The 27,179-nt window shown below is 41.6% G+C and overlaps 1 long non-coding RNA gene across 2 annotated transcripts; it reads left to right on the top strand.

Moving 5' to 3' along the window:
• Window positions 590-17,855, top strand: LOC110398714. Of its 2 annotated transcripts, XR_002438573.1 has the most exons (3): window positions 590-784; window positions 12,175-12,996; window positions 13,861-17,855. It is a non-coding gene; the product is annotated as an uncharacterized LOC110398714 (long non-coding RNA). The 2 variants fall into 2 exon arrangements; XR_002438572.1 differs by having other exon boundaries at window positions 12,175-17,855.

Raw genomic sequence — 27,179 nt, 5'->3', positions numbered from 1 at the left:
TCCTCAGGTCCATAAAAGCACAAACATCTCTTGCAGGTGGCACGTGGCTTTTTCCTTTCTTCACAGTGAGACTATCAATCCTGGCAATTTTTCCACACAACTGTGTCCACAAATTTCTGTCCCTCTTCTGCTCACATTTACTTGCTGTGCTGTGCTGAAGCACCAGCCCTTCGTATGTACTCTTGCTAATCATTCAGTTCTCCAGCAGGAGGATTATAATCACTTAGTGTTTTTAACCCCAGTAGAGGTGTGTTTGACTTAAAGTCATTCACAACACGCATCAGAGGGGAGTGAAATGAAACATTAGCTGTGCAAATTTTCTCTGCTTTGAGAAGCCTGTGAAGAACTGGGAACAATAGGAATGAGCTTTTCCCAGGTGTAGGTTGTTTAACTAGAGCATGCACGTTATTCTATGAAACAAAAGATCTCAATACACAAGGTATTTCATTTTCTTCCACCTCAAAACTGACAGGTGGGTGTTTGCCCTGTCATTGTTTCTTTGTCGTTTGTGTTTGTTGTGGGGGCTTAACAAAAGATTCAGCACCACATGTGAGAGCATGAGGCTTTTTAATAAGCACGCTTCCCAGGGCCATGTCCTTCATGCCCCAGGACGCAGCACAGCACGCAACCGTCTGTCCCACGTGCCCCTCCCTAGTGCCTGGTGGGAGCCAGCTGTCTGCTGCTGCACGCTCACCGCCGCACTGCACACTGATGCCCAAGCACAGGAGCTGCTGACAGCTGTTGCATGAACAGCTTGGGCTCAGATGTCCCCCTGTCCAGCCAGGTAATTTGGTCAGAAAAATAATCTATAAAGAGATTATAATCAGCTGTTTACTATACCTCTGAGACGTATTGTCCCTAGATGTTCACAGGGCAATTTAATGATAGCACTTATTAAAGAAGCTAATAACACAGGTTGTAAAACCTGGTATGAAAGCACAATATAATGGAGGAATGGTTATTAGCAGATCGCTCATTCTTTGAAGGGTTTGCTAGGGAGGGGCTAAGAAAAATGTATTAGTTCATAAATACCTGAAAAATGTTCTTCCATGTTCAAATCTTTAGCTCCCCATTTATTATAAGCTGTACAAACATAGTATAGGTTTTCAGTATAATGCTGTAATAAGCTTTCTGATTCGTGATAGTCCATTATTACTTATTAAATGGGATCTGTAATAAGTGCCTCCTGATTAAGTGTGGAGCTTACTAGCTTACTTCTTTTATCTGTCCCTTACCAGCAGGTTGCTCTAGGTGCAGTCTGTAAAGAAAATAGGCAAATATGGCAGCACCAATGCAGCATTTTATTTTCTTCCCATTTATCCTCTGGGTATCAGTCTCCAGTTCAGTGGCAGCAGTCAGTGTGTGAAGCGTCTTTCACAGAGTAGTGGAAACAACACAACATTGAAGAGATGATGATGTGATATCAGAACAAAGACACAAGGAAGAGCTTCCTTGCAGGCAGTCCTCCCACTGTTAAAACTGATATATAATACTTAGTTTCTTGCAAACTTACAGTCCATTGTGTTACACACCACCCAGCGAGGGGAAACAAAACAGGCACAAGTACTCTTCTTTGTTTCATTTGATATTCATAGTTGCATTTGGTTGCCAAAAAAGTATGGGTAATGAACCTCTAAGGTGGTATGTTTTTATGTAAGCTTAGAAGATATGTGCAATTTAGCTTCACTTTTCTTCGTGTTGTGTACTTACTGTCATGAATAGCATATGCTGTGTTTTCCAGGTTGAGGTAGTAACAGTGTTGAAGTTATATATACAAGCAATGCTTTTAAGTGAGGTGAGGTCTATATGGAAATGAAATGCTTTTCTGGAGACTGAGTGAGAAAACAGATGCTTCCAAGAAAATAGTCCTTTCTACATATCGCTTCATAGCTCAGAGAGAAGAGAGCTGAACAATTGCTATTGCCATTTTACAGGGCTGGACATAGTTGGAAAGGAAATAGAAACTGACACGGAATAAGCCAATTCTCCTGAGTTACGTCCAAGTTCTTTGCGATTTCTAGTCAGATATCATCTCTAGGTGTATGAACAAATGGCATCCAACTGGTATCATGACAAATCTTTTTAAAGCCGAAACAACAATTGATATAAAATAAATTTAATCATACACTTCACTTTCAAAAAGTAGTGGTCAAGTATTCACATCCTCAGAAATTCATCCTTAAAGCACCCAAAAACTACTAATGACTGGCAACAGAAATTAAAAGGAGACATTCATTCGTTCTGTCATCTTCACCATTTATTTTTTATTCCCAAGTTCAGGCATGTATTTTGTGCCTCTCAGTGTGTGGCCTGTGTGGCTTTGCCACATGGAACTCAGTCAAGATGATGAAAACTGGGACAAGAACAAGAATTGCTGAGTGATCTGAATGCGAGACAATAGTAGTCTCAGGCTGTGCTGAGGCTGGGGGGCAAGGGTTAGAAGGGATTTACAGATGGACTTGGATTGATGTTCTTAAGTATTTTTATTAATGGCAAGGGAAGTTGTGAGAATCTTTGTGAAACTGGTCCAAAATTGAGAGAATCAGAATACTGAAGAGGAGATGCAGAACTCTGAGGACTGAATCAACAAAGTGAGTAGAAATTCAAGTACACAAAGCAAGTTTGTGCTGTTATGAACTACTCATCACAGTTTCTTGTGCAGTGTTGGAGCTCTACAGTTAGAAAAAGGAGGAGCAAGGCATAAATATATTAATTGATCAGAGAATGGCTGTCAGTGTAGGCAAGATGAACATGAACCTAAAATATGCCAGGCAGTATTTTTCCAGAGAAGATAGGGCTATATGCAATGTCCTGAGTTAATTTCATCTTAAATTATGCAAATAATTCTAGTGAATTGTTTTCAGAAAGGACTAACTCACACTGGAAAAGGTAGAGAAAAAGTCTGCTAGGACATTAGGAAAGTGGAAAACCTTCTTATGAGTCTTTATATATCTAATAAGCAAACCAAAAGATAGGTTTATCATTGTTGTCTATGTATGCTCTTTGGAGTAGAGTCAGAGGCTAGGTCTAGAGCTATTTCCATGAAAAAAAAACATTAGTTGGAGCTGGTGACTGATGTCATCAAATACCTATGTACTCAGTTTTTAACCTAAATAGACTGTACTGGGTGGGAATTCAAATCCTCTTTTAAAGTCAGTTGATGTTATTCTTCAGATTTCAGTGGAGTGCTTGTTTTGAAAAGTTAAAAAGGAATTTTCTTGTTGAGATATAAATGTGTTGAATAAGGGAATGGAACCACATGAAAGCAACACATTAAATGGATTATTTTCTCATATGCTATTTTCTCATTTTAAGTGTCTATACTTAGTCAACACTGCCATAACCAACTACATTTTTCTTCCAATTGCTCATGAACATTTTTCCTTCAGGAGAACGTTTTGATGCCATTTTATATTTTCTAATGTCCTTCATTGTTTTAGATTGCTTTATATCTGGAGATGATCCAGTACTCTAAAACACTGCCTATTGTGGGCAGCCCCTCTGAGAATGCTAGCTGCAGCTCTTCAGTTCTTCAGACTTGATCCTGCCATGGCTTTTTCCCTCTGAAACTTCTGCTTCTTTCTAAATCACATTTCAGTGCTGAGGTCTCCACATGCCTGCTCTTTTCTATTGCTTGATTCAGCACATATATTTTGTTGGATCAATGTTTAAAACAACCGTGTCAAATTGGTGACTTGCATACCTAACAGCAGTGGATGGTCAGCAAGACTCTCTGGAAAGGAAAACAAATAAGTTAACTTTTTTAGGTTTGGGAGAGTGGCTTAATATGACTCAGCACTTGCTTTAACTATGAATTGTGACTCACTGTGTAGTGCAGCAGAGAAAACTAATGATAGAAATAGCAAAAAACTCTCTAGCAGTGACACCTAAATGCCATGTATGGTGATTCACAGCATCTAGAGTTCCCCTATCCCACAGGAAGACCAACAGATGACTACTTTTGGAGGCCCTAGCCAAAGCAGATCCATATATGCTTCATCACTTTTATGATGCCTTTTGAGTGGATGTGGAGACCTGTTCCTCTCGCACATTGTGATTGCAGGTGGCACAGTCATTGTGGAAATGCCATGTAAACCCTGGACTGCTGAAGTATGGGGATCTTCTTCAGCTTCTGAACCCAAGCTCTATCTTCTCAGGCCATCAGTCAGCCTTCATCCCATGGGCAAACCAAAATGAACGGTGCAGTCCTGTTCACTAGTAATAATAATGGGGAATAAAGGGTATAGAAGAAGAAGGAAGACTCTACCTTCATTTTAGATGATAGTGCCTTCCATTAGTTATGGGAATGCATAGGTGGCAGGAATTATCTTGGAGAAAATTATGTATGGTTGGCTGTGCAAATGTGTCTCATCATCCTGTAAAGATTATATGCACATCTTATTTTATCATAAGTCCAAGAAATCCCTCAGTAGCTGTCCAAATCATTTGCTGACCTTACAGCTTTGAATCCTGATGTTCCTGTCTCATCTAGATACTGTTTTACTATTTTCCTTCTCTTAATTTCTTAACTGTGCAAGCTGTTTATCCACACTAACGTTGTGGTAAGCTATATGTTATTCAGTTTCAGAGAAGCTGAGCAGCCACCATTGCCTTGACTCCTTTCGGATGAGTGTCCATTCTGTACTGCCAGGCATTTCACAGCTCCCCCTTAGATACTGCTCAGACATTCCCTGAGATCAGAAGTGTCCTTGATAGTCTGTAGCACCTTTTGGCTGGTAGCTCACTACTCTAACAACATAAACCAGTAGGATAATTCATCATTTCTCTTACAGTTGTGGAAATAAACAGATACAAATTAATTGTCATCAACCTCTTGCACAAGCCTGTAGTTTTATTGTTAATGATGTATTCATTACCTTGCTTTTTCTGTTATGCAGCATTTCAGTAGTCTCTTGGTCTATATCATTCCAGAGGTAATATGACTGACCTGTACTAACTAAACTACCACTGTCTTTGAGGAGATGTTTCTGACACTTTAATAACCAGTTTGTCAGCTGTGTTCATTGTAGTGGGAAACAGGAAGTAAATACTAAACAGCTTGGTGGTTTGACCACAGTAACAATGAGCTCTGAAGTGACTTTCTGCTATAGGCAAAAAGTATTTATGAAACTGAAATGTTTCTGTTAATAAAACACAACTGTAGCCTCTCAGAGAAAGATAAATGTATAAGTGCTTTTCTTCCTGTATGATTTAATGTGTTCACTGACTGATAATGTCTCTGGCATAAAAAATAAAATGAGAAAAAAAGAGAAATGGTAGAAGCACCAGCTTTGAGTTCAGTTGCACAAGCAATAATTTCAACTCTAGTATTTCAATTTATTCTTTGTGAGCTGTGATCATGAGGTAACAGCACTCAGTACTTTGGCACCAGAATGCTTACTGCTCCTGCAAATCCAGCTGCATCTGAGGGTGACATTCTTGTGCTGGGAAGACCATGCAGCTGCCACCAGCATCTTGTACTCCTAAAACCATTCCTCTCCCAGCATGGCCTAATCCTGAAAGTCACAGAAAAGACTCATTTTAATAGGTAAGGCTGAGAATTCCCATTGGGATTCAACTCTTACGTACTGCTGGTGAAGGGGAAAGAATGCATGTCACAAATCCTATTACCTTACTTCTATATTTGAGTAACTCCATGCTTAACAAGTATTTTTTTATACTGACATAAACATTATATGGGACCTTCAAAGACATGAGCTGTCATTAGACCCCACATTACAATGGGATACAGCAGCCAGGTTGAATGCAGCCCAGGGCTGGGTTTAAATAGCTTTCTTCTTCCTCAAAGGTTGAGTTTATCTCCCTTTTATCTATCTATCTATCTATCTATCTGTCTGTCTGTCTGTCTATCTACCTATCTGTCTATCTATTTATTTAGAATCTGCAGTGGCTATGACATTTGAGGCTTAGGCTGTCAAGAAATAAAAATAGTTTATACAAAACCACAGTGATGTGACCTAGTTTTAACTAAAATGAGCTCAAAGCAAGCAGTAGTATATTCCAACAGCTTCCATTTATCTCTTTTGTCTACCAAAGAAAATCCAGATGAGTCTGTAGATGTGCAAACATACAGCAGGTGCTGCTCACATGCTCACCTAGGTGGAGAGCTGGGTGATCTTAACTTTGCTTTCAGTGAAGTCTTTGGGATTTTGTCCTTCACCTTAGTAGGAAAAGGGCCAGACATCAGGTTAGTCTACCTACCAAAGTGGCAGCAAAACCACGCACCCAGGAGGAATCAAGGAAAAAAAAGCAAAAAAGATTGGAAGAATAAAACATGAGGTGGGTAGGTTTATACTTTTATGAGGATTATGAAGCCAAACATGGGCTAGCAAGGAGTGTTTCACAGAGCAGAACACCACAGGCTAGGCAGGATGGTTTCAGTTATCTGATATAGTTATGAATACTCCCTTAAGGAGAAGAGCAGTAGGCAAGAAAGAAAAAAAAAATTGGACTCAGTACATACTTTATACTCAAAAGATAAATGCTTTCAACATTTCTTTAAACACCGAAGCTATAAAAAGTATTGGATGCAAAACAGAGGTCTTCAAAGTCATTAAAAACTTTTCCTTGCAAAAATAAGCAAGTGAAATGAGAATTCAACCTGCATTGCATTTTCCCCTTTTAGCTGTAGGTAAATACAGCCAGAAGTTTAGTTCACTATTTATTTGCAAACACTGCATAATAAACATAAATGTACTGCTGTTAAGAATAATAATGCAATGCTAATGATTCTGAGAAGCAAGAAGGGAATAAAGGAACCATCTCAAAGAAAGGGACAGGTAATTAGGCAAAGCAGGGAGATGAAAAGATAGATAAGTACCTAAGAAAATTATATGGTAGAGGTGATTAAGAATAAAGGCATAGAAACCATCCATTAAATACTAGAACAAAAAATATGGAAAGTGCTGACAAGGATGAGCTGTGAAAGGTGAATCTAAACTGCAAGTGTTATTTGAAATGTAGTAGTCCCCCTAGTTCATCTGACCACAAAATCCAGTGTTTGTGAAACAGTTAGGGTAAGACTTCTGAGTTGTAACCAAGAAAGCGTGACCACTAATGAAAACTTTGTAAGTGTGGTAGTCTTGTTTTCCATAGCTGGTTTAGAGCCCATTGCTGCCTTGACAAGTTTCCAGCTCTCACATCTGCTCCCTCCAAAATACCTTTAGCACTACAGTCTCAAAGGAGCGCCACTATCTGCTTTTCACTGGTGCTCAGCCCTGCTTTTTCACTACTGGCCCATTTCCTGCAATGCACTTGGCCAAGGAGGTTTCCATCTCTTCTTGGATGGGCTCCCAGTGAATGGAAGGTTAGTGGATGCCACCTGAATCAACACATCCATGCAGAAAGTACACAAGCTGTATGTGAGAGGGGATGATTCTCAAGTTGACAGTTATAGGGCATTAGTAGTCCTAATGGATCAGCACAGAGGAAGGGAGGTATGTAACAGCGCCGGTCACCTAACCACAGTGACCAGTGGATTATGTAAGTTAAGCATGACCTTAAGTGAACGTTTGTTCCTAGTTCCCTCTGTACCACTTTTTCCGTTTCCTTTGATGGAATGACTTTATCTCTGTTTCCCAGGCTTTTAAATGGAAGAATACAGGTGAATATAGGTATTGTAGAGGTGTTAACAGAAAAAAAATTGATGCTGATATAAGACGTGGAAATATGTGTGTGCACAGAGTACTGAAGCTTTAAACAACAACAATAAAAACAATTCACTTTATTGTAAGTAATAATGCACTAGGCTAGGGAGTTTCTGATTCCTGCTTATGGGATTATCTAGAATGGATGCACGTGTGCGTGTGAGTGTGCGTGTGTTGACTGGAGCTCGTGACCCTCTGTGCAGCTCTGAGTGCATGGTTTGCTTGTCTCTGGTCCTTAGACGTCCTGTCTCTCAGATTCAAACGTACCCTGACACAGCACCGCTCAGCTTTAGCCACACTCACCAAGTTAGGATGTTAGTCAGCTAAGGAAAGTAATACTCCTAGTGATGTTTTAGCTCGCTTGCCACTAGTATCAATTCTATCTGGCATGCAACTCTATGGAGTTGTGGATTTTCTATTAGTCCAAAGGCATGACTTTAAGCACCTTAAAAGCAGGTGTTGTACAAATTTTAGTGATCATTCAAAATCAATATATCAGAGTATACAAAAATTTAAGATTCTCTCTCTCAGTTATAGGTTCACACAGAATGGGACCCTCAGGGACTCTTTTCCAGGTTGTAGCCTTGGGTCATGGGCCAAACAAGTGTTCACCTTTTTAATGGGTTTGGCAATATTTTATGTTATTATGTTATGTTTGCCTTGTATCTTTCTTTCGTTTAGCATGTCAATAGAAAGATTGGCTTGCTGGATGATCAAGCAAGTTAATCTGACGATGTTTATGTTTGATGTAATGTTAGAAGATTTGAATAATGTGTGATATGCGCTTTTGTAGAATACAGCAGCTATGCTAACCACTGCACCACCTACACCAGATCTCCTCAGGCTTAAGACCATGGACATTAGGGTTTGAGTTTTCATTTGCAGGAGTTGCTGGAGGAAGACCTAAGCCCAGCAAGCTCAAGTGGAAAGAAGACCTCGACAAGAGACCGCAGATTTCTTCGAGAATCATTCTTCGAAGTGACCACCTGCTTACGGAGCCTGTTTTCTCATGCTTTCGACTTAGCCTTGGTGCTGCACACCCAGAACAGCATTTTGTGTGGCATGGAAAATGAGCAAGGCGGCTTGACTACTCTGAGTGCCTTGTCATCTATATGGAGTCCATTTGTTTGAAATGGCTCAAAAGTCAGGTGTTCATAAGAGGGTGATGATTTTATTAAGGGCTGGCATTATTATCTTGAAAAACACTATTCTAGAAGTTTTATCATAGAAGGCTCTTGACACACAATCTATCAATTTGGGATTGTAGGTTTAGTGCGTTTTTGCTGTATGACTCTGCTTTGTTTTACTTAGAGAATTAGGTATAAGGTTTTTAAGGTTTACTGTTATAATGCTATGCATACTCCGCTTTGTAGGATGCATACAGCGATGCTTACAGCGTGATAACCGCTATGCTACGCTACACTACAGAAAACTATGCTTACAGTATAATGGACTCTTAGATCAGCCTAGAACACCATAGGCTGTGTGAAAGCTAGTAGTAAGTTTTAGGACAGCTAGTAATATGCATTTATATTATACGCGTGTGTTATAGAGTTTTAATAGTAGATAGCTTAGGTAAGGGATAAGTTTATGGATAAGATATTTGCGGTCGTGTTTGCGGTCACACTGTAATGGGTAAAATTTTATTGCTTATGGGGAGGGGGAGATGTTGTAGTAGGCATGTTACGGAGTACTCGGGCTGTAACGCTGAAGGTCCTTCCTCATATGCTTGCTATTGGTTCACCTACTTTACTTGAACCCGTGACGTAAGAAGGAGAGGCTGTCCTTCTTTGTTTTCATAACAAGGTGTATAACAACTCCGTGTATGGCCTTTCGGAAGAGAGTGGCCAGAGCGGGATATTCAATATGATTGGCCAGGGGCCTGCGTGAGCTTCTGGAACAGTCTAGCAAAAGATAAGATATACTATATAGTTTTGTAGCTTTTAACAATAAACGCCATTTTGCCGCTCATCATATTGATGTGTAAATGTGACGAGGTGGCCGGGGACAGAAAGTAGTTCTTGTGGGCAGGGTGACAAGTTACGAACGGAATATCAGATGTGGTGGTCTTCACTACACTTTATTAGTAAGTATAAAATAAAATATACTAAAATATTTAAGTTAATGCTTTTTTGTTTCGCATTAAAAATTAGAATTCCCATTTGCAAGTAGTAAGATTGGAACTACACAGTTTGTAATATTATGTCTTTTAACAGAGACCAAAGCCACTTCCTTGCAATTAGTTGCTACAGAGGTATTGCTGGGCAGCAACAGCTTTAGTGCTGCTGGCAAATGGCTCTGACTGAGGAAAGTTTTAGTTGGAAGTTACATCTGGAAAGGAACAGTAATGTTGCAGAAGTTTGGCTTTTCCCTGGGCAAAACCTCAGCAGTGCAGCATGGTGGCTGAGCTTGTCTTTGCTAGGAAAGTGTCCCCCATTTTTTCAGCAGTCAGGTGATTGCAATCAGCCACATTTTTATGGAATGAGTGCTTTGAGTGTTCTGGGCAATCTGCTAGGAGCAGTGATCGCTCGTGCTGAGGGGGCCTGTGGAGCACTTAGTGGGCACCAGAAGATGAGGCGTTGTGAAATCCATCGGTTGCTTTGAAAGTTGTGTCCCTATGTGCATTGCTTTCCCAGCTGTGGAGTATTTTAAGGGTGCTACGGTGTTTAGTTAGTACCTGTAGAAGGTAAAAAGGTAAATATTTCAAGTGATGATCTTCTCTTCACTGCTGAATGAATATGAGTACTTTCCCCTCTGACAGTGCAAACTTGACTTTTGTCTAAGATTAACAGCAGGGCTACTTGATGTGTTTTAATATTACTTTATCTTGAGCAACCAACTGTTATTATTACTTTAACATTTCTAACAAAACATCACCTGTACTCCTTAAGCATGTCATGATAATGAAAATTTAGTTGATTCAGTGATTAACTCAGTTTATTTAATTATCTTGGGTAAATAATATTATATGCTAATGTAAGGTAATTTATTTCTTTCTACTCTCTTAGAACCCTATATGCTGCAATCAGATTATTTAAATATTTACTGAAGGGCTTAGATGTTATAAATATGATAAAATAATTTTTGAGTGACATTACAGTAGTGCCAGCATAAGTTCCTTCTCTGCCATATATAGACAAGATGGGGAAAATGTTCCTTCTGTCAACAGTTTACAGGCATTCGGCCCAGTTCCATGACGAATGGGACGGGGGTCCCATGGACCCACGCCCCAGGAAAGGGAAAAGGGAAAAAAGGGTAAGGAGATGGGCCTGAGAGCAAAACAGCGGCAAACTGAGAAGAAACAAACTAATTTACTAAATAAGATATCGGAATGCAAAACAACACACTATAATACAATATAATTATAATTTAAGCTAATAAATCCAATGCAATGAGAGAGAATGTCCAAAAATCAAGGTAGGCCTTACTCTAATACCGATGATAAGACAGCTGGGGAGCGAGATGCTGTCAAGACGAGAGATGGGCAGAAAGAAAGCAAGGTCTTGTGATCTGCGAGTATTAATCTTTCCCTCTGACCGGAAACGGTAACAGAGGAGCAAAGTCCCCTGGGGAATGTAGTAGTCCTTCTCTTCTGAGAACCAGGTACATACACTACATGATGTTATGGTGTGGAATACCAATAACTGAAAATCATAAAACCATGACACCTTCTAAGCAACAAATGCAAGGAAAATTATTTCACAGGCATTTCCAGGCCATCCGTCATGCTTGTAGCAATCCATGAGCTTGCCTTTGCAGCAGATAGGCCAGGCAGGCTGCGCTGTGCTGATCAGCCCTTGTCCCACAGGCCTTCCCCTGGCTTCCCACATGAGGGGCAGGTGGCCCAGGTGAGGGAGACAGGGTGGGCAACCACTGTTAAAGACAATTTTAAAGGTTTTTACAAATACATTAACAGCAAGAGGAGGGCCAAGGAGAATCTCCTGTCTTTACTGGATGCAGCAGGGAACGTTATCACTGACGTCAAATAAAAGGCTGAGGTACTCAATGCTGCCTTTACTTCTGTCAGAAGTAATGGTCAGATCAGTTATCCTCAGGGTACTCAGTCCCCTGAGATGTAGATGGAGAGCAGAATAGCCCTTCCCCCCCCAGTTCAGGAGGAAACAGTTTTTGACATGCTACTCCATCTAGACTTTCACAAGTCCATGGTGGATTGCACCATGAGGTGCAAAAAAAACTTGAGGGTGCTGAAGGAGCTGGCGGACATGATTGTCAAGCTGCTTTCCATCATTTAGCAGCAGTCCTCATCAGCCAGGGAGGTCGCAGATGACTGGAGACTTGTCAATGTGACGTCCATCTACAAGAACAGTCAGAAGGAGGATCCAGGGAACTACAGGCCTGTCAGCATGACCTCAGTGTCAGGAGAGGTCATGGAGCAGATCGTCTTGACTGCGATTATGCGTTGGACAGCCAGGGGTTCAGGCCCAGCTAGCATGGGTTCATAAAAAGTGGGTCCTGCTTTACTGATCTGATCTCATTCTATGACCAGGTAGCCCACCTGGTGGATAAGGGAAAGGCTGTTGATGTGGCCTACCTAGACTTCAGCAAAGCCTTTGACACTGTCTCCCACAGTATTCTCCTGGAGAATGTGGCAGCCCATGGCTTGGACAGGTACACTCTTTGCTGGGTAAAGAACTGGTTGGGGGGCTGGACCTAGTGAGTGGCAGTGAACAGAGTTAAATCCAGCTGGTAACTGGTCATGAGTAGTGTTCACCAGCAGTTGGGAGGAAGTGTCGATCTGTCTGGTGGCAGGAAAGCCCTACAGAGGGATCTGGACAGGCTGAATTGCTGGGCTGAGGCCAACTGTATGAGTTTTAACAAGACGAAACGTCAGGTCCTGCACTTTTATTACAACAACTCCGTGTATGCTACAGGTTTGGGGCAGAGAGGCTGGAAGGCTGTGTGGAGGAAAAGAACCTGTGAGTGTTCATCAGCGCTTGGCTGAACATGAGCCAGTGGTGTGCCCAGGTGGCCAAGTTGTGCCAGGGGAGATTCAGGATAGATATTAAGAAAAGTTTTGGCTCAGAAGGAATGGTGAGGTATTGGAATGAGCTGCCCAGGGAAGTGATGGAGTCACCATCCCTGAAGGTTTTCAAGAAAAGATTAGATGTGGCACTGAGGGACATGGTTTAGTGGGCATGGTAGGGATGGGTTGATGGTTGGACTAGATGAACTTAGAGATCTTTTCCAACCTCACTAATTCCTTCATTCTGTGATTCTATGTGGTGTGCAGTGGGACCAGGTGATGTGGTACAGCAGGACCAGGTGACATTGTGCAGCAGGACTGGGTGATGCAGCGCAGTTGGACCAGGTAATGTGGTGTGCTGGGACCAGGTGACATGGTGTGTTGGGACCAAGTGATGCTGTGCAGAAGGACAGTGCAGGAAGGATTCCCTCAGGGTGGTTCTTGTTTGAGGTCAGACCAGAGACTCAGCTTTGTTGCTGGCTCTGCTGCTCCCTCAGTTGTCCTGACTTCCACAATGCACAGTGGCACACTGTATGTTACATGCAGTGTATGTATGCTGTACATTTGAGTCTCACTGCATCTTGCTGTAGTTTACTGCTGTTAGCGTTTATAAAGAAATGAAGTATTTACTGCTTTAATACATGTCAGCCTTAAGAGTCTCATAAAAATTCTCTATTGATTCAGTTCTTTACTAAACTATTACATAAAACTGCTATAAAGTTCCATAAAGTTTTTAATTACAGGGAAGCTTGTATAAGTCTGTATTTGGCTGTTACAGCATTTTGAATACAGCCATTGGGAACGATGAAGGCATCTTGTTACACACAGTCTTAATCTCCTGGACGCGTTCTGAGACAGACAGGTTGCTGTGCCTGATCTCAGTGCTTTGGGAAAATAATGACAAGGAGTCTTATAATGAATAAAATGACTGGCAAGTAAGACTGGAAATGAGATCCGTTAAAATCAAGACAGAATATTCTCATACAGCTCTCAACAACATTTAGAAGTAGCCCTTAAATGCAATGGTTCCTCCACTAAACTGTCCACATGTTTTCTTGGTTTGCCAAATGCAGAAACACCCCAGACTCCTCAGAGCCTCAGCAGGTTGCTGAGATCTCCTTAACTGCTGACTGAATGACAGCTTTGTTCTTGCAACGATGTTACCCTTACACAGGAATTTCTGAAGATGTTTATGTTCTCTGCCATCAGGCTGACAGCTGAAATTGTGAGCATTAGGCAGCTGCAAGAATCTGCATAATCTGAAATTTGTGCTCCTGATAAGCAGGATCCATTAGCAGGTGAGATCTAAGTGTGGTCAGCTTGCTTGGTAGTGGGTCTGCATGGGACATACAACACTTGCAGGGACTGGCTGAACAGTCTGTTGTACAGATAATTCGTTCTCAGGCCTGAACTCGGGGAAATATGCAATATGTGATAAAAAGTAAAAATCACTCAGTAATATGCAACTTCTGAGGCAGAAGGGAGTTCTTTAATGTGTATGAGGTGGTCATTCCCAGGGAATAAGCTATGATTGCTGTAAGCCCACATGCATCACTTCTATCTTAGCACTATAGTGGTGGCTTACTGCTATTTATATCGCCTTTTAAAAGCATCATAGTTCTTCACATTTGCAATATATATACAGCTCCATCCAATCACTCTCAAACACAACTGTGCACACTGTGAAAATGAAACTTGTTTTTGCACGTGTGTGCAGGAAATTCATGTTTGCAGTTGCCCACTTTGGAGGCTGAACAGTGAATTCACCCTAGCAGATCTTTATGGCTACTATATATCCTATTATTCTTGAATGCAGCATGTTTTTATTTTCTTCAGAAGCAAGCAAGGCTGACTTTGGGCGAGTACAGGCTGTGTTCAGGGTATGGAAATGTTTTCCAGCACAGCCTTCTGCGTACAGCATCCCAGGAGACATGAGCTTGGGTGGCCAGGGCAGGACAATGGCAGTGGGCACCCACAGATGCCCCTGCTTGGGTGAGGAACAGCTGCAAAATCAAGCGCAAAGTGTTGGAAATATCCGAAAGCAGTGTTACATCATTTATGCCCTATTACCCGACGCTTATCTTTTCCTCCCCTGGTTCCTCATTGGCTGAGTACTTCAGGTTCACAATCTTCCCGACGTTCAACTAAACATAAAGATACTGGTTGAACATAAATTGTTGCTAGCTAAACATGTATATTGCTAATTAATTAACTTCTAACACTTGCTTACTCAGCACTTGGTCATTATTTCTGGACACCTGCTCATCCTTGGATAGAGGTAAGTGTGGAAGGAGGACAGAGGGGGGCATCCTGATGCCTGCCTGTTGTATCCCAACCTACTCACAGAGTGAGGCAGTTTGGCCTTGTGTGGAGGCCCTGGCTTCTTTGATGTTTGACAAGTCTCCTTTTCTTTTGCTGAAGGTCTCTTATCCAAACAGAACAGCCTTACAGCATGCTTTCTAGTCCATAATACTATTTCCATACTATTCACAACTATTACAGTTTTACAAGTGAGAATTAATCACATAATTCAACAACTATATTTCTAAAATATGTTACTGAAATATATGGTATTTCTACTTTTTCAAACTAGCTGTTTCTAAGGGCAAGTTACAAAATACATTGGGCTCTACTTCTTTAGATCAATTCCCCTTTTTCGATATCTAATGCAGAAACAACATTCAATTCCTACAAAAGTCAGCTCACCAGCAGGGGCTATTCTTACTGAGACAAAAACACGTGTTAAAAATCTCTTTTAGATGTGAGGAAAACATCATGTGATTGTCTTTGCAACACCTGCATCTGGAACGCCTGACGCGAACCACAAAATGGCAGCTCGAAGACAAGGTGCAGAAAAAAATATTTTTGTTTTCTCTTTCCTGTTACATTAAGCTTGAGTCAAAGTCAAACTCCCAGGTGAGAGAACGGATCAGAGAGCAGCCTGCATGCTGAAATCCCAAAGAAAGTTCTCTCAACACCTGCAGATGTGTCCCAGTCTCACCAGGTTGATGTGGGTAGGCACTTCTCTCACATTTCATCTTTGCCAGCCTCCACAGAGTAAGAGTCTGTCTTCATTATCCTCAAACAATCCCAAGCCTCAGAGCAATGCTGTGGCTTGGTCCCTGCATCAAATCTACCTTCTGTCCAGCAGTTTAGCAGGCAGGGTGTTGCTTAGGATGAAGAAGACCCAGATTCAGCTACTGCTTTTGTTGTACTGCATAAGTTGATGTGTTTGGGCTATCCTGGGCTGTGTAAGGACCCTCAATCCCTTCCACTCAAGCTGTTCCACTTTGCCTGACATAATTAAATATTAATTGGGCTAGTCTGAGAGAGCAAATGACTTTTTATAGCCTGGCAACTAGGCCACTCAACCAGGAGGAAAACTGAAGTCCTAGCAATCATTTTACAACTAGAAACACACAGCTGTATTTAAGCATGAATGTTAGATTTTTGAAAGCATTTGGGTGGTGCCTGTTTGTTTACTACACTGAGCACATCTGATGATCAACCCATCTACCTGAGTTCCTAAAGTAAGAACATCTGCGTTAAAGAGTAAGATCCCCTTCAAAACAAATCCAAACAAAAAAAGCCAACCTACCTAGTTGAGCTAGCTTTGAAGAATTTGAGACTGAAGCTTAGCTAGATCTGGTGTGCAGTAGGTGATTCACTCTGAATGCACCTTTCCCAAGAAATTGTAACCAGTGGCTGCAAATCACTGCCGTGTTACCTGGCTTGAAAAAAGAGGGCTGCTGCTTCTGAAAGCCCTGTTGGAAATGCAGTTCAAGACAAGCCTTTTCACAAGCCTCCACGAAGAAAAAATTACACTCTGCCACAAGATTTAAGCATACCTTTCCTGCTAGTGTAAGTGATTGTCTGTTGGACTAAGGGACTTGCCAAGGTGGTTCTGATGTGCTTGTGCCAGGCACTGTTGGCTCGGAACCCACCAGGCATGGAGCATAGGTCTCCTCATTCTTGGGGCTGCACAGACTTCTCTGGAGAAGGGAGGAGTTTGTAGCCCAAGTGACATGTCCTGCATGTGCAAGCCAGCACAGTTCAGTTTCGCTGCAGTGGAACCACGTGCCTGTTGAGGACATGCTTTCACTTCCTTGCAAGTTGCAAAGCACAAGCTTTAGTATTACAAAGCAGGTAGACACAACAAGCACTCCTGCAGGACTTTGCAATGCTGAAGCACAGGCTTTTTTGAAGAAGAGATGGCCCGGCAGCCCCTGTGTGACCCAGCAGCATGAACACAAGGTGGAGGCCAGCAGATGGCTGTGGATGGAGCAGGAGTGAGCGGAGGAGCCTGGCTTGTGTGCACGCGCCCGCAGGTTGAGGGCAGGGCAGGGAGCAGCGCGCCCCAAGCAGAACTCCCAAGCAGCACTGGCTTTACATAGTTTAAATAACTGAACAAGCAGTGATGAAAAAGAAATGATTCTAAACATTTTGTAAAATCTAGCTATTAAACATCAGTGGGCTTTTTTACTGTCAGTATCTTTTGTCTGCAAAGCATGTATTTTGTTTGTTCTAAAATTGCAATATCAATTACCTCTTCACTGAAAAATATTCTTGTTTCTAATGAAATGCATAAAAATATAATTCTTCTGGTTATTCTAAAATGCTTACAGTAGGTGAAAGAAGACAATATTTTTGTTTATGAAATTAAATTCTGTGATGTCTGTCTCTAAATTAAAAGCCTGTGATCCTTGAAAGAGAGGGGATTTTGTTCTTCACTCCCCAAAATGAACTGCTCTCCATACAGAAGTTCTAGGCTTTTTCAAGCATCCTGTGAATGCATTATGGCCTTCAGCTTTCTCATTATAAAAATCTGACAGTAAAAAATAATGCTTAGCCCAAGTTATTCTTAGCATTTGAGAAATGCACATTCTAGAATCAAATTAAATGCTGACTTTGTGATTCCTCTCTGTAATAACATGTTACTGCGTTTAAATAGAATTTGAGGAGGTATTTGCAGATGGACAAAATTACGTGTCTAGCTTTTTTTTTTTTCTTTTGTTACAGAGGTTCTTCTTTAAAGATTCATAACAAGAAATACCTGAATAATTTACATTGCCTTAATTCACTGGGCAGGATGGTTAAGGTAAAAAAGACCACAGTCATTCAGGCAACAGAAAGAATATGTTCCAGAGAAAAAAAAAAAAAAGAAGCTTATTAAAGCACTCTCTTTGAATAGCAGACTTTGTGTATGTATGTACATATCTACATTTTAATGCTGGCTCAGACTTGTTTATTTTCTGTAAGTGGCTTCCAATTTTAAGATGCGGGATTGATAGAGGAATTATTTGCTTTTTAATAAACTCTGGGCCATTTTCACTGCAGTCAGTGGAAGAAGAGCCTTTGGCATTTTGCGTCCTAGCCTCAGGTTAAAATGAAGGGTCACAGAGAAATGTACCTTTGACCCTGAAGTAGAAAAGTCTATACATTTTCCCAGCTATTCTCACAGTGATTCATGACAATGTGGAGTGCTCACTACAATATGGTTTTCAGACAGTCATATAATAAAATACATAGCTCTTAATCTTCAGCTCTGTAAACATAGGCCACTACCTCGTGGGAGCTCCTATGATTTAAGTATGTGAAAATGCTGCTCTGACATAGTCCTTATTGGGACTTTTTCCAGAGGACAGTCTCTTTCTGTGGCTATCACTATCTCCTTAAAGCCAAGGATATCATTAAATATATGCTTTGAGGGATAGTAATACCTATGCAGGTACGTCTTGTAATCTTCATTGAAATACATGGGAATACATTTTGACATATTCCAAAAAGGTAACAATGGTTTGTGTAGACTATGAGCTTCTAAATAAAACCATACCAAAATTGTTAATGGTGCAAAGGTTTTGTTGTCCATTTCATACTGTTGATATGTGAATATTGCCAGATGCTAAAACAACACAGGAACAGGCTTCTTAGCAAAATACTACTGTTATTGTGAATGTGACTGGAGAAAATACTACTACAGTGATACTGTGGTAATATTACATACTATGTCAGTTCAAACGTTATCTCTCAGGTAAGCGAAGCTTATTAAAAATATCCTTTGTTAACTCCATCAGAATAATTAAAGAAGAAAACAATAACAGGTGCATCGTAATTTCTCAGTGAAAAGTAATAACCCAGAACTTTGTCTGACATCTAAATTAGATTATTGCAAGAAATCGGACTCTAATTAAAGCCAGCCCTTCAGACTTCCTAGTCAGAAGAGTTTTGGAACAGATAATTTCTCTTTCATGAAGTCACAGGTGATTTAAAGATAAGATAGGTAAAAGATTCGGTCCGTATCCCATCTTCTTGATGTCCATTCAGATTTCCAAAAAGTAATTTGTGGTTTTCCAAAAGATGAGCCTCAAATTGTTCATGACAGTGAATGTGAAACTGAATCCTCTAAAATCAGTGGGTTTTGGTGGTCTTTTTTTTTAATTGTTGTTGGGTGGTTGTTTTATGTTTGTGTTATTTTTTTCCCTAGCATGCAACTTCTGTGTCAGCAAGTCTTGGAAGGAAATAATATAACAAATTTGTAGTGGCTGAAATTGCTCTTTCTGTTGGCTCATGTAAAATACTCCTCCTCAAAAGTGGAAGGTCAAGGTCTTCACAACTCGGTACTTTAGTATTGCTATTTAGAATCCTAGGATCATAGAATGTTTTGGGTTGGAAGGGACCTTTAAGATCATCTGGTTCCAACCCCGCTGCTGTAGGCAGGGACACCTCCCTCTAGACCAGGTTGCTCACAGCCCCATCCAGCCTGGCCTTGAATGCTTCCAGGGAGGGGGCAGTCATAACCTCTCTAGGCAACCTGTTGCAGTGTCTCACCATCCTCACAGTAAAGAATTTCTTCCTGATATCTAGTCTAAATCTACCCTCTTGCAGTTTAAAGCCATTTCCCCTTGTGATTTGTAATGTTTAGAGCTGAATCCATGCAAGGAACTTAAATGCCATAAACCTGTGTGCATCTGCAGCAAGCAAGGCATCTGGGCTCCTGAAGGATGGTGTGTGAGGGGATGCTGGGCAGCAGGGTTTGCAGGCAGAGGTACTACCTTGTACCAAATGGACCAGTATAATTGGGCACATCACATAGCCTCTTCTGCAGGATATCCCAGCTGCATTCAGAGAAGTCTGCCATGAATGTTACCATAGGAAATGCCAAACGCAGGAGTATATGCTTAGGAGAGGCTGGCACCAGATTGGGAGCAAGTGTGCATTGGTGTGCCTGTGCTGTGCCACTGCATTCATACTGGCACACTTCAGCTGTTCCCAAAATATGCATCCCACTCCTCCAAAGTGCTGAGCACCTGATAATTCTTGCTTGTTTCAGCAGGAGCTGTGGGATAAGTGGTTTGGAAAATCAAGTGATATATCTCTCTACTTGTAATAGTATTGCAGGGTCTAGTTTTGAAATGCTTGTCTGAAATGCTTTTCTTTCTATTTGACTGTGTCTGAAGTGCACATCAATTTAGGAACTTCTGATTCAGTTTGTCAGCATATGGGCAATAATCCTGTTCAGAGCTCAGTGGAAATCTTCCAGTGGGCTGCTCCTCAGTCAGAAAGTCAGTGCATGCAGTTGAATAAATGTAGTCTGTAGGAATGTGTTTGGTTCTCACATTTCTCCAATGCAAACAGCTTCTTGTTGATTCCCTTGCTTTCCTGGCAGGCTGCTGCTGGGTTGACACCATGTAGGGAGAAGCAGCTCAAGGCAGCACCCACAGGAGAAGCGTTCCGAGGCCTCATGAGCCCCCAGACTCAGCTGTCCGTGTGCCTGGTTGCAAGACCACCATCTCAAACACTGTCCCCAAGGCATGGCACTGGAAAGCCCTCATCAGTTTGCTACCCAGTGATGGGTCTGGATTTGTCATAAATTAGGATTCCTTTCTGTGGTAGAACTTCAGGATTATTTAAATAAAAGAAATCGCCATGTTCCAGTGAAATAGGGTGTGTTTTTCTGTTTTGATGCAGTAGGAATTCTGAGTTTCTGTTGCTTTCTCTGACAGTGTATTGTAGCTGTTGCTGTAAACACTTGCTTCTGCAAGCAGAGAGTTCTTCTTCCTACCATTCTCCCTCTAACCAAGAAAAAAGCCTCTCTCATCCATTAGCAGCAGGGAATACCATTTGTTCCCACTTCCTGGCTTTTCTGGCAGCTGCAGACAAATGACTCTCCCACTAATAGTCTCTCTGCTTCAGAAACTAGTGTTAAAGCATGTGAAAACAGTATTTCTCAACTTATCTTGATGGAATTTTATTTGTGAAGTTTATGCAGAGCTTAATCAATTCAGATGGTATGAAACTCCATCCAAAATCTTCTTTAACTGGTTTCATTAAAGAAATTATGGTTTTCTCATAACCCATAATATTATTTCTCCATATGCATCCCTACTGGTACTTTATCCTTTCACCTGTCTAATGCCAAGCACACTGTAGATTATCTTCGTAGTCGCCCTCTTCTGTGATACAGCTGTGAACTATCTTATTCTGTTAGAAAAGGTTAACAGCTAGTGCACTCAGTGAGTTGCAGCTGGAATATATAATTTGCAACACAATTACATAGCACCAGAGGTGACACAGACAAAGAAGTGTTAGCAAGTTCTCCTTAACTATCTAAACCTAACCTTTTCCTGAGTAATGGGCAGAAATAAACAGGTATTAACCAAATGTGAGTGCTGAAGAGCAGAAGGAAGTTTCCACTGTATGTGCAGAAAGTCTGGGAAGAGCTCCCAGTAGGTTTAAAGAGGGGGCTGTAATTGTGCAGTGGGAAGAGATTGCTTCATGCATGTTATTACATGGCCTGGTTGTCTGTAGAAGTGGATGAGCCTTAGTGATACTCAGTGTGAGGTTTCTGTTCTGCAATGACCCTGACAACGAAGAGGTGCTACAACAGGGAGGGATGGGTCCAGAGAGTGGTGGTGAATGGAGTTAAATCCAGCTGGCGACCGGTCACGAGTGGTGTTCCCCAGGGGTCGGTGCTGGGGCCTGTCCTCTTCAGTATCTTCATTGATGACCTGGATGAGGGCATTGAGAGCACCCTCAGTAAGTTTGCAGATGACACCAAGCTGGCAGGAAGTGTCAATCTGCCTGAAGGTAGCAAGGCCCTACAGAGAGATCTGGACAAGCTGGATCTCTGGGCTGAAGACAATGGGATGAGGTTCAGCAAGACCAAGTGCCGGGTCTTGCACTTTGGCCACAACAACCCCAGGTAACGCTACAGGCTTGGGGCAGAGTGACTGGATGGTTGTGTGGAGGAAACAGACCTAGGCGTATTGGGCGATGCTTGGCTGAGTATGAGCCAGCAATGTGCCCAGGTGGCCAAGAAAGCCAATGGCATCCTGGCTTGTATCAGAAATAGTGTTGTCAGTAGGAGTAGGGAAGTCATTGTCCCTCTGTACTCAGCCCTGGTGAGGCCCCACCTCGAGTACAGTGTCCAGTTTTGGGCCTTTCACTGCAAGAAAGACATTGAGGCCCTGGAGCGTGTTCAGAGGAGGGCGACGAAGCTGGTGAGGGGTTTGGAGTACAGGCCTTATGAGGAGCGGCTGAGGGAGCTGGGATTGTTCAGTCTGAAGAAGAGGAGGCTCAGGCGGGACCTTATTTAGATTCTGAGATTTAGATTTAGAGATTTAGGCTGGACATTAGGAAGTACTACTTTTCTGAAAGAGTGGTCAGGTGCTGGAATGGGCTGCCCAGGGAGGTGGTTGAGTTACCGTCCCTGGAGGTGTTCAAGAAACATTTAGATACAGTGTTGAGCGACGTGGTTTAGTGGGGTTATTGGTGGTAGGTGGATGGTTGGACTGGATGATCTTGTAGGTCTTTTCCAACCTAGCTAATTCTATGATTCTATGATTCTATGAACAGTGATCTCTAAAAGCCACAGTGGTTAAGTGGCTTACTTCCTTGAGTCTGAGGCTTACTGATGGGCTGGCTGGGGAAGAGGAAAGGCAGCTGTGGCTATGGTTACACTAGGCCTTCCAGCATGAGCATCCTGGCTTCTCTGAGAAGGAGATGGGAGTGCCTCTTAACTAGGCCTGCCAGCAGCTTTTCTGAAAGCATAGGCCAAATCCAGAGCTTCTGGAAACCAGTTGTATCCTTTAACTTTGTGTAAATGTGTAGAGTTTTGTTCAAACCTATGAGACAGCAAGAAGTGTCCGTAAGGGAAAGAGCTGTGGGAGATCAGAAATACTGAGGGCTGCAGCAGTGAATGCAGCAAACTGTGCACCATCCTCCCATGCTTTGTCACACTGGCGTACATGATCCTGGTCCCATGCAGTGCTGAGTGCTGATCAGTGACAGTCTGAGGAATGGCATGTCTCTGCTCTGCAGCAGAATAGTCAGGCCCCGTGCGTAAAGCCTAATGCACTGACACAGAGAAGGGCAGGCAAAGCAGCAAGCAGCTTACTGAAGGAAACAATACTACGTGGAGACCAGATGGAGATGGTGACTGGCTGGGTAGTACAGAATAGCAAAAATCATTTGCTTACATTCAGTTAAAGTGAATTTAATAGCTGTATTTAAGCTGTTATTCTGCCATTTAAATGTGAGTTGCTAATGCATTAAAATGCACGATAAACAGTGCATAAATAAATAAATGTGTTGTTCTAATCTACAGTAATGTTGCATATTCAGTACAATTGTGCTGGGGACCTTAGCTTAAAATTGCTATTGTAAGAGCTGTCGTCCATCAAATTTTCTTGTCATGCTTATACTTTTGCTATTGTTCACTGGTCAAGAGAGAGGATTTTTTTTTTTTTTTTTTAGTAACTCCTGGAATTGAGGAGATGAAAAAGTAGGAGCTGACATTTTATTGTTTTAGCTGATAATCCTAGTTAGTCTAAAAAGACAAGTCTCTGAATGTTCAGATTTAGAAGTTAATTTAGACTTTAACAATTTTGATTTGGAAAGGAAAGCAAAGCCCTTTGACCTCAGTGTCAAGTCCACTACAGAAGGACTTCGCAGAAATTCATTCTTGCTTTTTGGTTCTGGAGAATACACCTCAGCAGAACAGGCATCATGACTGTCCAATGCAGCATCTTGTCTCCAAGAGTGACCACCAATGGGTCAGAAGGTGTATGTGCTATACATCTTTGTTAAAATCATGTGGAATAACATTTGCTGTCAGGCAAGTATTAATTCTCAAAGCACAGAGTAAGTTGCACAAAACTTATCTCCAGATGTGATTCGAGCATTTTCCTGGAGAACTCAGTTTGTGAAGGGAAGACATCAAAACTTTTATGTCAGTGAATTTTTTATCAGTAAAAGCCACATGTAAGAAAGCAATTCAGTGAATAGTGTGCTTTATTCAGTGCTTCTGAATAAAGATCTCAACTCCATAAACAGTGCTAAAGCTGCCAAAATTCTTGGAAGGTGCGGAGAAGTCCTCCCTACTTGTCAATCAAATATTAGGCACTTTTATCCAAGGTTTCACTTTTCCTTTGGGATGTAAAATTTATTGTGAAGTAAAATTGCCTTGAAACATTACATTATGAAAACTTTTATGAATTGCTTCCTGTTACTAATTAACCTTGCAGTTTTCTCTCTAACCCTGAACTAAGCAGTAAGTGCAAAACAGTTCTGTTGATTAGAGATGCTATAACATATTGACATGGATAAAAATTAACCTGGTAAGCTTCAATTGGGTCAGAAAAATGCTCTAGCTTTTAATCTGGTGAACATTTAAGATAGAGACTCACCTGTTAACATCAAGCAGTGAATGAAAAAATCCCTTAGAAATGAGTGGAGTATATAATATGGAATATTGAAGAAATGCAAAGCCAAACTAGGAGAAGTTTTCCATTTGGTCATGATTGGTATGTCCCTGACAGACACTTTTCTGAGGAATGCTATGAGACTATCCCTGTGGAGGCATGGTGCCTCCGCTGAGGATGGGCCCTAACCTGGTGCAGGGAGCTGCTGTTCTCAAAGGATCCACTATACACCATTGCTGTAAGGGGAATTATGCTCTGGTTAACACCAAGGAAGCCAGGAGAGGACTATCAGTGCCTTCCATCCCATCCTTCCACACTGACTGTGTCCATGGTGGGGAGGTGTTATTCCTTTGGGGACCCTAATGTTATTTGTTTTCTGGCTGCCCCAGAAAAAGCAGTTGGGAATATTCATCAGAGGGAGACCCAGCTGCATTGAAAATTTTAAGACAGCAGTCTTAAAGAAATGGGCTCTCACAAAATTCACAAAATTCTCTCAAAACTTTGAAGCATTCTGGGTTGAGAACTCTGCCAGATGGGTATTAGAAGAGTAAGTTAGCACATTTTATGAGGCCAGAAAAGGATAGGGTCTCACTCAACTATTTTGGCTGTGTGAACTTCTTCAGTACATCTTTGAGCTGCTGCCCAAGCACTGCTCATGTTTTGTTTCTTCCCCTGTTTTCTTTGCAGTGCTTACTTAAGTATTTGCTGATGAACATTTTGAAATGAATATGAGAAATAGGCTGAAGACATCAAATAGTATGCACATTCATCTCTGACACAAATGAACAGCATGCTTCATGTACAGGTGCGCATCATGGGCTTGACTGAGCCCTTTCCTGTATTCTAATTCAATAGCAAAAGATCTTTTGGAGGTCATTACAACATCTCACAGCACAGCCCATTTAGCTGAGGAGAGAAGGGAGGATAATGTAAAATGTTCATGTGACATGAAGTGAACAAAACTGAGTCAGAGGCTTTATCTGAAGTTAAGAGTTGTTTAATTACTGAGTTTTCAAAGGGGCAAACATGGGCATCCCAGTAAACCCAGCATCAGAGCACAGGCACTGTCCCTCCCTCCACCCTTGGAGCCCATAGCACTGTGCCTGCTTTGCGACAGGCACTGGGCCTGTTTGTCACCAGCACTTGGCCTGGTTTGTGACTGGCACTGGGTTTGGTTTGAGACCAGCACTGGGCCTGATTTGTGACTGGCACTGGGCTTGGTGTGAGACTAGCATTGGTCCTGGTTTGTGACTGGCTCTGAGCCTGGTTTTTCACTGGTGCTGGGTCTGGTTTGGGACCAGCACATGGCAGCTGGGTGCCACCCACAGCAAATTTCTCACCCTGCTGCCCTGCAGGTGCACCGAGCAGATGGAGCAAGAGCAGGAAAGGTGTCCCTTTATCTAGGGACAACTAGCTTTATCCCTAGTTGTGTGTGCAGCCGCTCCCACAGTGTGCTTCTGAGAGCAGTCTGTCAGTTGAGAAGCAGGTGGGAAGCAGGATTTTGAACATGCGCAATTCCAAGGGGCTTTGTGATTGATTGTGAGCAAGGCTGTGAGAGCCTCCCAATTCCAATTCCAGTTACTGCACTGTGCCCATCTACATCCCCAGTGACATGTTGTTTGGATATCATGCTCCCCTTATAGATTCTCCACAGACTGTGAGGCAGGGCTGCTGTGTGCCATTAGATTGCTGTATTGTAACACAGAAGCCACCCCTGAGCAGTGATATACAATTCTATACAAAGATTGTTGTTTAACAGGAGAGATTGTCTACATTTTTATGATCACTTATAAGCACCAGGTCTGAGCATCTTCATTAATTTTGCTCTGTCTTCTACTGAAGATGCAATATATTGCATTTATTGATTGTCCACTGTGATCAGTAATGACTGTGACTCAGAGTGATGCAGATTTTTTTAATTTTAGGTATATGTGATTCTTCATCGGAGAACAGATTAGTTTTGAAGAACAGGTGTGCTGGAGGTGAAACACTTGAATTTGAGGTGATTGGGTGCTTTATTCTCTGAGCTATTTTTTGCCTCTTCTCTACATCATCAGTATGCTTTTCCTTGAAGGCTTTTCAGCTTCATAGTAAATCCGTATCCTCACGTTTTGCTCCAAACAAGTTTCTTTCCAGTTACTTTGATCTAATAAGTGCTATTACAGTGTGTAGTGACTGGTTGTTTTGAAATCTTTTGTCCTGCCATAGATGAGAAAGACCAAAGTAGATATCATGTCATCACGTCTATAGATAGAAGCTCTTACATCATATGCTATGTAGATCTTACACTGACTTAATTCAGGCCAGAAAGAATAAACCTCATCTGGCAGGAAGAAAACAATCAAATTCCATGGGATATCCTTGAGAAAGCAAGGAGCAAGAGACCAAAGGAAGAAGCTTTAATAAAATTCATTATTATTCCTTTGGTTTATTTAAGATTTAGCAAGTGACTCTCCAGGCTTAATGGCATTAACTGATGTTATGACAAGAGGGGATGCTCCACAGATACAGAGGTGAACTAGAAGTATGCAAGGTTAACTGAAATGATGCTGCTAGTAATAAGCCACTGGAACTAGCCTGTCATTCATCCTCTTGCTCTACTTCTGGATTCTGATTATCATGTCAGTTGTTCATATGCTGCTCTCATCTGCTTCAGTAAAATGAAAGTGTGAAAGAGATGGACAAGTTGGTCATATATTTGAATCAAATATACTTAATACTGTAAATACAGATTGTGACTTGCCACAGATTATGTATCATATGTCATGGCACGTCATTTTACTGACAAAGGTGTAATATAGATTAATGCAATGTGAAATGACACAG

This window comes from Numida meleagris, chromosome 4 (genome assembly GCF_002078875.1).
Source record: "Numida meleagris isolate 19003 breed g44 Domestic line chromosome 4, NumMel1.0, whole genome shotgun sequence".
Lineage (NCBI taxonomy): Eukaryota > Metazoa > Chordata > Aves > Galliformes > Numididae > Numida > Numida meleagris.
Note: the sequence above shows the minus strand (reverse complement) of the source record. Positions and strands in the feature narration are given on the sequence as shown.